The 10,000-nt window shown below is 48.9% G+C and overlaps 1 protein-coding gene across 4 annotated transcripts in view; it reads right to left on the bottom strand.

Moving 5' to 3' along the window:
• LOC135110429 (rho GTPase-activating protein 18-like) overlaps positions 1-10,000 on the bottom strand; it is a 143,276-nt gene that overhangs the window by 101,510 nt on the left and 31,766 nt on the right. The window contains exons 2-3 of one of the 4 annotated variants that reach the window (XM_064022759.1): positions 1,713-1,787; positions 1,511-1,582 (exon numbers count right to left, since the gene is read on the bottom strand). The exons of 2 other annotated variants lie outside the window; for them this stretch is intronic. The gene's annotated coding sequence lies outside the window, so the exon portion shown is untranslated. The remainder of the gene's footprint in view (positions 1-1,510; positions 1,583-1,712; positions 1,788-10,000) is intronic. One more of the 4 variants, XM_064022760.1, reaches the window with a different exon arrangement.

Here is a 10,000-nt window from a genome sequence, read left to right as displayed (position 1 = left end):
AGTGTGCTGTATAATAATGGTGATTGATGGTGGAGGTGGTGGTGGTTGGCGGCGCGTCTGGTGATGGTGAACCGGTGATGGTGACGCAATGGTGAGCTGATGGTGAAATGATTAACTGGTGATAGAGAAGTGATGGTGATGAACTGGTGATAATAAAGTGATAGTGATGAACTGGTGATAGTGAACTGCTCGCCTTCATCATCACCATCACCATCATTATCATAACTAACCTGCTTCTTTCATACACGTATCACGACAGGCAGGAGAGAAGCATCATCATCATTATCATCATTATCATCATCATTATCATCATCATTATCATCATCATCGTCATCACCATCACTTCATCATCATCATCACTTCACCACCATCACCACCATCATCACCAGGTAGGATACAGGCAGGTTATTCAACTAATGTTCTCTGAGTCAGATGATTTAGGCCTAAAAAAAGAAGCCTAGAAAAATACCTTTAGGCTTATAAGTAGTGCAAGCAATGAGTGGATGGTCGTGTGTGTGTGTGTGTGTGTGTGTGTGTGTGTGTGTGTGTGTGTGTGTGTGTGTGTGTGTGTGTGTGTGTGTGTTGTGTGTGTGTGTGTGTGTGGTGTGTGTGTGTGTGTGTGCGTGCTTGTGTTCATTAAGGAGTTATTGTCATCCCGCCCTTTCTATTTTCATTTCTGTTTTTTTCCTCCTCCTCCTCCTCCTCCTCCTCCTCCTCCTCCTCCTCCTCCTCCTCCTCCTCCTCCTCCTCCACCTCCTCTTCTCCTTTTCTTCTTCTTCCTACTCCTTCTCCATAAGTTTCTCCAAAATAAACTTCCCTTCTCTCTCTCTCTCTCTCTCTCTCTCTCTCTCTCTCTCTCTCTCTCTCTCTCTCTCTCTCTCTCTCTCTCTCTCTCTCTCTCTCTCTCATTTCTAATACGTCCTTGCCTCGCCTTATCCTCCTCTTCCTCCCCCTTTCCTCCAGGCCAACTCCCTTCCTCTCCCTTCTCTCTCCAGGTCTCCACCCTTTCCTCCTTCTTTCAGACACCCTGCTCTTCCTCCTCCTCCTCCCCTCCCCCTCCTCCTCTCCCTTCGCCACTTCCACCTCTCATCTCCCTCAATAGGCTTTCTCTTTTTCCTCTCTCCTCTCCCTCACCTGTAGACTTGTTCCCTCCCTCACCTCTACACACCTGTCCACAACCTGCCCTAATGAGCCGTGTATCTCACCTGTGGAGGGACACGTTAGATAAGATCGCGCAGACACAGGTGTAAAAAAAAGTAGAAAAAAAAGAGAAGAAAGAAAATACACACAATGAGGTGAACTGTGACCTTACTGAGAGAGAGAGAGAGAGAGAGAGAGAGAGAGGAGAGAGAGAGAGAGAGAGAGAGAGAGAGAGAGAGAGAGAGAGAGAGAGAGAGAGAGAGAGAGAGAGAGAGAGAGAGAGAGTTGCAAGTGCCTCTCACAAGCAGGTGTATAAGAGGCAAGAAGATATTACTGAGGAGAATAACAAGATATGATACAATATACTCACAGATGCACCGAGAAGCGTGTACCTTATGCTGGGAGGGAGAGAGGGAGAGGTGGGCTGACGAATGGTACCAACCTGAAGAAGGAGAGAAAAAAAGGCTTAGTTTTATTCAATGTTACAATGCACATTTCTATTTATACGTTCTGTTTTGTGTCAATTTAAATCGAATAACCTTACAGAGTTTTAGTACCCCTTTGACTGTCACCTGGTACACCTTTCCCTTATTACCAATCACTCTGAGACATCTTTACTTGTTCTGCAGCCACGTCCAATCTTCGAACTGGAAAGATATTGCAAAATGTATTCCTTTTTTCATCTCTAACTTTCTTGTAGATGCTTATAAAGACTTCACGCATTGCTTCTGGTGCTGCTGATCGTTTCGTGTTGCAGTGAAAGGGTTAAATGTGTTGTGTGTGTATTTTGTGTGTTTTGGATAAGCTTTTTTGCCTCTACTATTTTGGGATTGGCACTTCGATTTTTTTTTCTTATCTATTTACTTATTTATTTAATTTTTTATTTATTTATTTTTTTTTTTTTTTTTTTTGTGTGTGTCCCTTAGCCAGGATCCTCTCACATGAAAAAATAAATAAGTAAATAAATTCGTTGGGTTTGCGTTTGCAGGAATCATTTTCATGTCTTCTCCTTTAACCTGTTTATTAGTTGGCATATACTTAACAATTCTCTGCAGCATACAGGTGGACAGGTGGGCTGACTATTACGTTTTGTCCTTATACATGGAAACATCCGCTGAGTAAGTTTTTATTGAAGTTATTGTAAACTGGACCTCCTGCTTGATAAATATAACAATAACGTAACAGATAAAACAAAATAAACAAATAAAAAATTAAAAAATAAAATAGACACTACAAATAAAATACATAAACAACAATAACGTAACACCACCAACCATCATCACCACCACCACCACCACCATCACTACCACCACCACCACCACCACCATTCCCTTACACATCAGGTCTGTTTCCAACACACAAAGAAAATAATGAAACGTTTGGGTGAGAGAAGTGAGAGGCAAAGGGGAGGGTTCATCTCCTCCTCCTCCTCCTCCTGCCCCTCTTGGTCCGTTATGAAGGGTAGGAGGTAAGAAATGGGAGGGGGTGGAGAGACGATAGGGTGAGCAGGGAGAGGGAGGAGAAGGAGAGAGGGAGTGGAGCGAAGAGGGCAAGCATGTTCCCAATATCTCTAGGTATTTTGAGTAAATATGTGAAGAGAGAGAGAGAGAGAGAGAGAGAGAGAGAGGAGAGAGAGGAGAGAGAGAGAGAGAGAGAGAGAGAGAGAGAGAGAGAGAGAGAGAGAGAGAGAGAGAAGTATAACGTCATAAGAAATTCATAATATACTAAAATAGAAAAAAATAAATGAAAAAAAACGGGAAAACAAAAACCTGTCTAAATACCAAGACAGACAGACAGACAGACAGACAGACAGACAGACGGACATGGCGAGCGAACACCAGGCACACAGACAAACAGAAAGACAGAAAGACTTAGCAAACCACTCAGCCAATAGATAAACAGGCAGACAGACAGACAGACACAGACAGAGAGGCAGGAAGACAGGCAGACAGACAGAATTGGACAGCCAGCCAAGAAAACCAACAAATAGGAAGATAAACAGACATACATACAGAGACGGAAAAACTGACATATTGCAAACATTTAAACAAGCCAGATGGACAGACAGACATACAGACAGACAGACAGACATCAGGCAGTCACTAGAAACACACCACGGAGGTTCAATAAATCTTTATCAAACCTCTTTAGAACATACTTAGCTCAGTCATCGGGTCATTAAAAACGTACATAGCTCAACTACCTAGCCATTCATCCAGCCAGCAATTTATTCAGCCAGCCAGCAGTTCACCCAGCCATCCATCCAGTCAGCTAGCCATTCTTCCACCCAGCAATTTATTCAGCCAGCCAGCAGTTCACACCAGCCATCCATCCAGTCAGCTAGCCATTCATCCAGCCAGCAATTTATTCAGCCAGCCAGCAGTTCACCCAGCCATCCATCCAGTCAGCTAGCCATTCATCCAGCCAGCAATTTATTCAGCCAGCCAGCAGTTCACCCAGCCATCCATCCAGTCAGCTAGCCATTCATCCAGCCAGCAATTTATTCAGCCAGCCAGCAGTTCACCCAGCCATCCATCCAGTCAGCTAGCCATTCATCCAGCCAGCAATTTATTCAGCCAGCCAGCAGTTCACCCAGCCATCCATCCAGTCAGCTAGCCATTCATCCAGCCAGCAATTTATTCAGCCAGCCAGCAGTCCACCCCAGCCAGACAGCCAGCCATCCACCCAGCCAACTATTCACCCAGCCAGCAATTCATTCATCCACCAGCAGTCCAGCCAGCAATTCATTCAGCCAGCCAGTCATCCAGCCAGCCAGCCACACCCAGCCATAACACTCAACCAACCATCCATCCAACTAGCCATTAAGAACACAACTTAACCAACCATCCAGCCGTTATAAACACCTAACTTGACCATCCAGGCAGCCATCTAGCCATTAAAAAAAACACCTAACTTAACCATCCATTCAGCTATCAAAGAACACAAGTAACCAATCATCAGCCAGCCATCTAGCCATTAAGAACACACGTTAACTTAACCATCCGACCATCCAGTCATCCAGGCAGCCCACACACGCCACTCGAGACAACCTACCAGCACCATCCCCAGCAGGACGCCAATCGCCTCACAACAACAGCTCCCCCTCAAAGTTACGCACACCAGAGGAGCTGAGAGGGAGCGGCGATCGTGCGTAACGCGTTAACCTGCTCCCCTCCCCCACCACCACCAAACACCCCCCCCCACGTCAAGGTCCCCCCCACCCCTCCCCCGCTTTGTGTGGACGGTGTAAATGTTTGTAAAGGTTCCCGGAAAGGTCCATTGACTTCGCGCCCTGTCACTATCTCACTCGCTCACTCGCTTTATTCGCTCGCTTTATCTCGCGGTCTTTTATCCCGCCCCTCATCTCTGTCAATCATTCTCTCTCTCTCTCTCTCTCTCTCTCTCTCTCTCTCTCCTCTCTCTCTCTCTCTCTCTCTCTCTCTCTCTCTCTCTCATGCAAGGTCCTTCTCTTTCCGTGTGTGTGTGTGTGTGTGTGTGTGTGTGTGTGTGTGTGTGTGTGTGTGTGTGTGTGTGTGTGTGTGTGTGTTCTTCCTTAATCTGAATGTTTTGTTATTGTTGTTGTTGTTGTTGTTGTTGTTGTTGTTGTTGGTGGTGGTGGTGGTGGTGGTGGTGGTGGTGGTCGTTGCATTAGTAATAGTAGTGCAAAGGTTAACACAAAAAACTGCATCTCTCATGGGGATGTCTCTCTCTCTCTCTCTCTCTCTCTCTCTCTCTCTCTCTCTCTCTCTCTCTCTCTCTCTCTCTCTCTCTCTCTCTCTCTCATAAAAAAAAAACAAGACAAAGGACCAAGAAAAGAAACCCAACAATAAAAAAAGAAACACACAAGAACAAAACAACAATAAAAACAACAAAAGCAAAACAAAAGAATAAAAAAAATAAAAAATAAAAACAAAAAAAAAACCCACAAAGATTTTCTCACAAGCATTCCAATCCAATGAAAGCGAATACCACTCCCCCCCACAGCAGGATCCCAAACGTATATACTGCAGGAGTGGCGTGTGGTGTTCGATCCTGTTGTTGTGGAGGGTCTGAATGCGATCTGGAGGCTGAGAGAGAGAGAGAGAGAGAGAGAGAGAGAGAGAGAGAGAGAGAGAGAGAGGAGAGAGAGAGAGAGAGAGAGAGAGAGAGAGAGAGAAGGTTCAGATTCCAAGGCGAACATCTGGTTGACCCTATTATTTTTTTTCTTCATTTTTTTCTTTTCTTTTTTTGCCTGGTGTGGTCAAGCCGAGTTAGAAGCGTGTTGTTGTTGTTGTTGTTGTTGTTATTGTTGTTACTGTTGTGGGGGGTAGGGGAATATTGGTAGCAGTAGTAGTAGTAGTAGTAGTAGTAGTAGTAGTAGTAGTAGTAGTAGTAGTAGTAGTAGTAGTAGTAGTAGTAGTAGTAGTAGTAGTTAAGTATGCATTTCCTACTCTGATATCCTCTCCACTCCTCCTCCTCCTCCTCCTCCTCCTCCTCCTCCTCCCTCCACACCTTTACTCCTCCACCTCCCCACCCGACCTCACATAACCATCTCCTCACTCTTAAACTAAGCCAAACCCTCTCTTTATCTCCCTTTCATCCACCTCCCTTCTCATCCTTACCTACCCCCACCTCACTCTCTCTCCATCTCCCTCTCAACACCTCCACCTTTCCCTCTCACTGCTGCACCTACACTCAGACACACCTGTTAGCATCACTCCTGAAGAATGCCACGCTTACTCATCCTGTTTCACTCTTTTCTTTACTTAGTTCCTTCTTCTCGTATCTTTTAGTGTTAGTTTACCTGTGTGTTGTGTTGTTAATTAGTGTTTCTGTCCAGGTGTGTGTATAGTTATTCATTCGTATTAATTTTCAACGTTCTTGTTACTATGTTGTGTGTTTAACTTCATATTATGTTTCTAAATTAGTTTGTTATTCAGTCATTCATGTTTTTTTTTCTGTTCATCTTACTTATATTCAGCTTGTATCCATCACTTATGCACTTATTCATTTCTTTACTCACCCAAATTCACTTTTTATTCATCATTCACACTCAACCATGCCTCTAACAATCTACCCATTCATCTTTTCACTCATTCATGCACACTCACCCACTCACTCATCCACGAGACACTCAGTACGCCATTCCTCACACACTTACTTATCCCAACCCGATACGAAGTGGATGGGATTCAATATTCATCCTTGTACTCCTTAGCACCACCTCTGAAAATTCCACACCACGGCGCAAAGGTATCGAATCCCATCAATAAGCGATCCAACACCCTACACCAGCGTCATAAGGAATTCCCAGACACGCACTGCTCGGGACGTGACGCGGGGCCGGAATATAAAAGACTGAATGCACCCTGTGACGTGAGAAAAGTCGAGTTAATGAGATCGAATACCATAACGGGAGAGAAATAGGTGCAAAAAAAGTGTTCTGGGTGTTGTAGGTGCTGTAGGGGATGTTGAAGCTGTTGTAGTAGTAGTAGTAGTAGTAGTAGTTGTGTGGTTGTTAGCTAGTTGTGTGAACGAGTGAATGAGCGAGACTTGTGTGAGGCATGAATACGTGTATGAGTGAACGAGCTAGGCTTCAGTCATAAGTGTTAAGTTGAAGTGCGCGGCCTGGCGCCGGGAGATCACCTACCTCCAGCCTTCTGTTCACACCTTCTGTGAATAAACACCTGCACTGTTACCTGCGTTTTCCTGTGCCCCTGCTGGTCAAGAGTCGAACATGGCGCAGTGAGTAGGATCAGGACAAGGCCTGCAGTGGGTACGGCGCAGAATGGAGAAGCAGTTGGAGGCGCTGGCTGCCCTGCTAGCGCGACAGTCGGAGCAGAGTCAGGCTCGCGAGGAGCGTTTAAACCCAGCTGCTGGAGAGAGTGGGGACACAAGCTCCCAGTCGCACCACGGCGAGCAATGAAGGCGAAACCACAGCCCGCAGCACGTCTACCCCAGGGCGCGAGGTTCCCGACGTCCGCCACCATCATTCCTCACTTAACGGGCGTCAGCATCTTTACGTGAGTTCGACACGTGGCGCCATAAGTTTGAAGGATACGTAACCCTCGCCAGGATAGACTGTCTCTCCCTGGCTGAGCAGAGGGCGGCACTCGCTGCTGTCCTAGACGACGAGTGGACCCGTACACTTCGCTACGGGATAAGCTTACCGAGAGACGCGGAGTTAAGAACCATCCTCGATGCAATGTGTGAGTACCTGCGAAGCCAGCGCAACATCATCATGGATAGAAGAGACTTCTACTCCCGCGTGCAAGAAACGCAAGAAGGTTTTGACGACTTTTTATGTGCTGTAAAGGAAATCGCCAATTTCTGTGACTTTTGCGACCAGTGCATAAACCATCAGCTGCGTGACAGAATTGTCGTTGGGACACGAGACGAAGTGGGCTCTGAAACGCATGCTGGAAAACAAGAAACTCACCCTTGAAAACGCCATAGATTATTTGCAGAGCATCAGAGAGCGCTAACCAGTGTAGTGCAGTACTAAGGGGCGGCTCTCACTCTTCGAGCCATGGTGTGAACGCTGTCTCGAACTACAGGAAGGGCAGTTTCGGGGGCTCAAGCCCCACGGGCTGTTATCGTTGTGGCAAAGATTGTCGCAGTGACAAAAGGGGATGCCAGGCAATAGATAAAGTGTGTCGTAACTGCGGGAAAAGAGGGCATTTTGCGAGTGTATGTCAGCAGACAGTGAGGAAACGACGAGGAGCTTCGAGGAGTTCCTCAACTGTCTCTCCTCATCGCGCGGTTGCAGGCCCGAGGCGGGGAGAGCCAGTGCCAGTGTATACCAGCTCTTATCAGGCGTATACACAAAGACGGTGACGGCACGACCTGCGCCCCAGGTGCTCATTACCGCCCACACATCCCGCTGGAAGAGACAAGATTACGTGGGACTCCTGACTCTGGGGCCGAAACGACCGTTATTGGCCTCGACACGGCAACACTCCTTGGAATCCCGCCCTCCAGCTTGGCGCCCGCTGATGGTGATGGACTTTATGCTGCCGGTAATCACCCCCTCACCTGTGTAGGAACTTTCTCGTCGCACTTGCAACTGGGCGACAGGGAAGCTGAGACTGTTTGTGAGCGTGGTGAAGGAGGTGAAGGGGGCGCTGCTTAGCTGGTACGATTCCATCGCTCTCGGAATCCTCCCCGAAGATTTTCCGGCTCAAATCCGACCGCTACGCAGGGAAGAACAGCACACCGGCAACAGCTCCATCAAGTACCCGACCGCCTCGCAGCCACCTCTATCTACGCCCACAGAAGTGATCAGCTGGCCTCATTCCTACGACCCAACGCCACAGCAGCGTGCGGGGCACGCTGCTGCTGTGATCAAGGCCTTTCCCAGCGTCTTCGAAGCAAAGGAAGGTTTACGGTGCAATGGCTGGTGGATCCATGGCCATCGAGTTGACAGACGACGCCCTCTCACGTGCTCCAGTACAGGACCCAGTGGAGGAAGAGGATGCTGCTACTTCTGGTGACCTCGACCCTCTCCACTCAGCGGTCATCTCAGCGTTATCTGCCACCAATGAGGACGGCGTCCGCTTAGCACCACTCCAGGATCAGACTGTGGAAATGGTACGTGCCGCAGCAGCAAGAGACGGGGAGTACTGCTTGCTCAAGAACGTCATCATCGAGGGCTTCCCTGATCATTGCCACGACCTCGATCACCGCTTGCGTACGTACTGGCCGGTGCGCAGTCTGCTGGCCGTAGACGACGACCTGGTGGTTTACGGGCCGAGGCTTCTTATTCCTCACAGCCTCCGCCGAGAAACACTAGAGCGACTCCATGACAGTCATCAGGGGATGGAGCGCACCAAGCGACGGGCCCGACAAACGGTGTACTGGCCTGGTATGGACAGAGACGTTGAGAACGTCGTTTCTGGATGCTCACTATGCCGTCCACTCCTACCAAGCCAAGCCAACGAACCTCTCTGGCAGGACACGGACACACCCAGCAGGGTGTTTGAGTCAGTTTCTGCAGACTACTTCCACGCAGCAGGCCGTACATACCTCGTGTATGTAGATCGCTTGTCTGGGTGGCCTCACGTGTCTGCATGCTCACGTCCAGCATCGGCTGATCAGCTCGTTCGTGTCCTTCGGGGTGTGTTCGCCGACACGGGCGTGCCTGTTCTCCTGAGGACTGACGGTGGACCGCAGTTCACTTCTTCATCGGTACGGCGCTTCCTGGCTCGATGGGGGGTGGAGCATCGTGTATCTTCACCTCATTATCCACGCTCCAATGGTCACGCCGAGGCAGCGGTCAAGTCCGTGAAGAAGCTGATCCTCACGACCACACAGCAGGGACACCTGGACGAGGATGCGTTCGCTCGCGGGTTTGCTGGAACTGCGCAACACTCCGAGGGCGGAAGGGCGATCACCAGCACAAGTCCTCTTCGGTCATCCTATGAGGTCCTGTGTCCCGGCTCATCATCGCTCATACGCTCAGCAGTGGCAGCGCGCTGCTGATGAGTGCGACGCCAAGGCAGAGCGACTGAGGAAGAAAGCGAAACTTCGCCACGACGCGTCCGCCCGTACTCTTCCTCTCCTGCACCTCAGGTGGCCACGTCGACGTTCAAGATCACACGACAGGCCTCTGGGATCGCCTGGGTGTCATCGTGGCTGTTGGGCGAAGGAGAGACTACCTCATCAAGATGGGCAGCGGTCGCGTGATGTGGCGTAATAGAAGACACCTACGCCCACACAGACCTCTTGCTCCCCTTCCTGTCGAGCAGCACCACCCGCTCATGGCGGTGCAGCGCTTCAGCATCAGGGTCACGAGGAACACCACCATCCCGGCAGCCCGGAGCATCAGGGGTAACGGGGTACACCGTGCGCCGAGAGAGCAACCAGAGCGTCGAAGCAGCCG

This window comes from Scylla paramamosain, chromosome 20 (genome assembly GCF_035594125.1).
Source record: "Scylla paramamosain isolate STU-SP2022 chromosome 20, ASM3559412v1, whole genome shotgun sequence".
Classification (NCBI taxonomy): Eukaryota; Metazoa; Arthropoda; class Malacostraca; order Decapoda; family Portunidae; genus Scylla; species Scylla paramamosain.
This window is presented reverse-complemented; position numbering and strand designations above follow the sequence as displayed.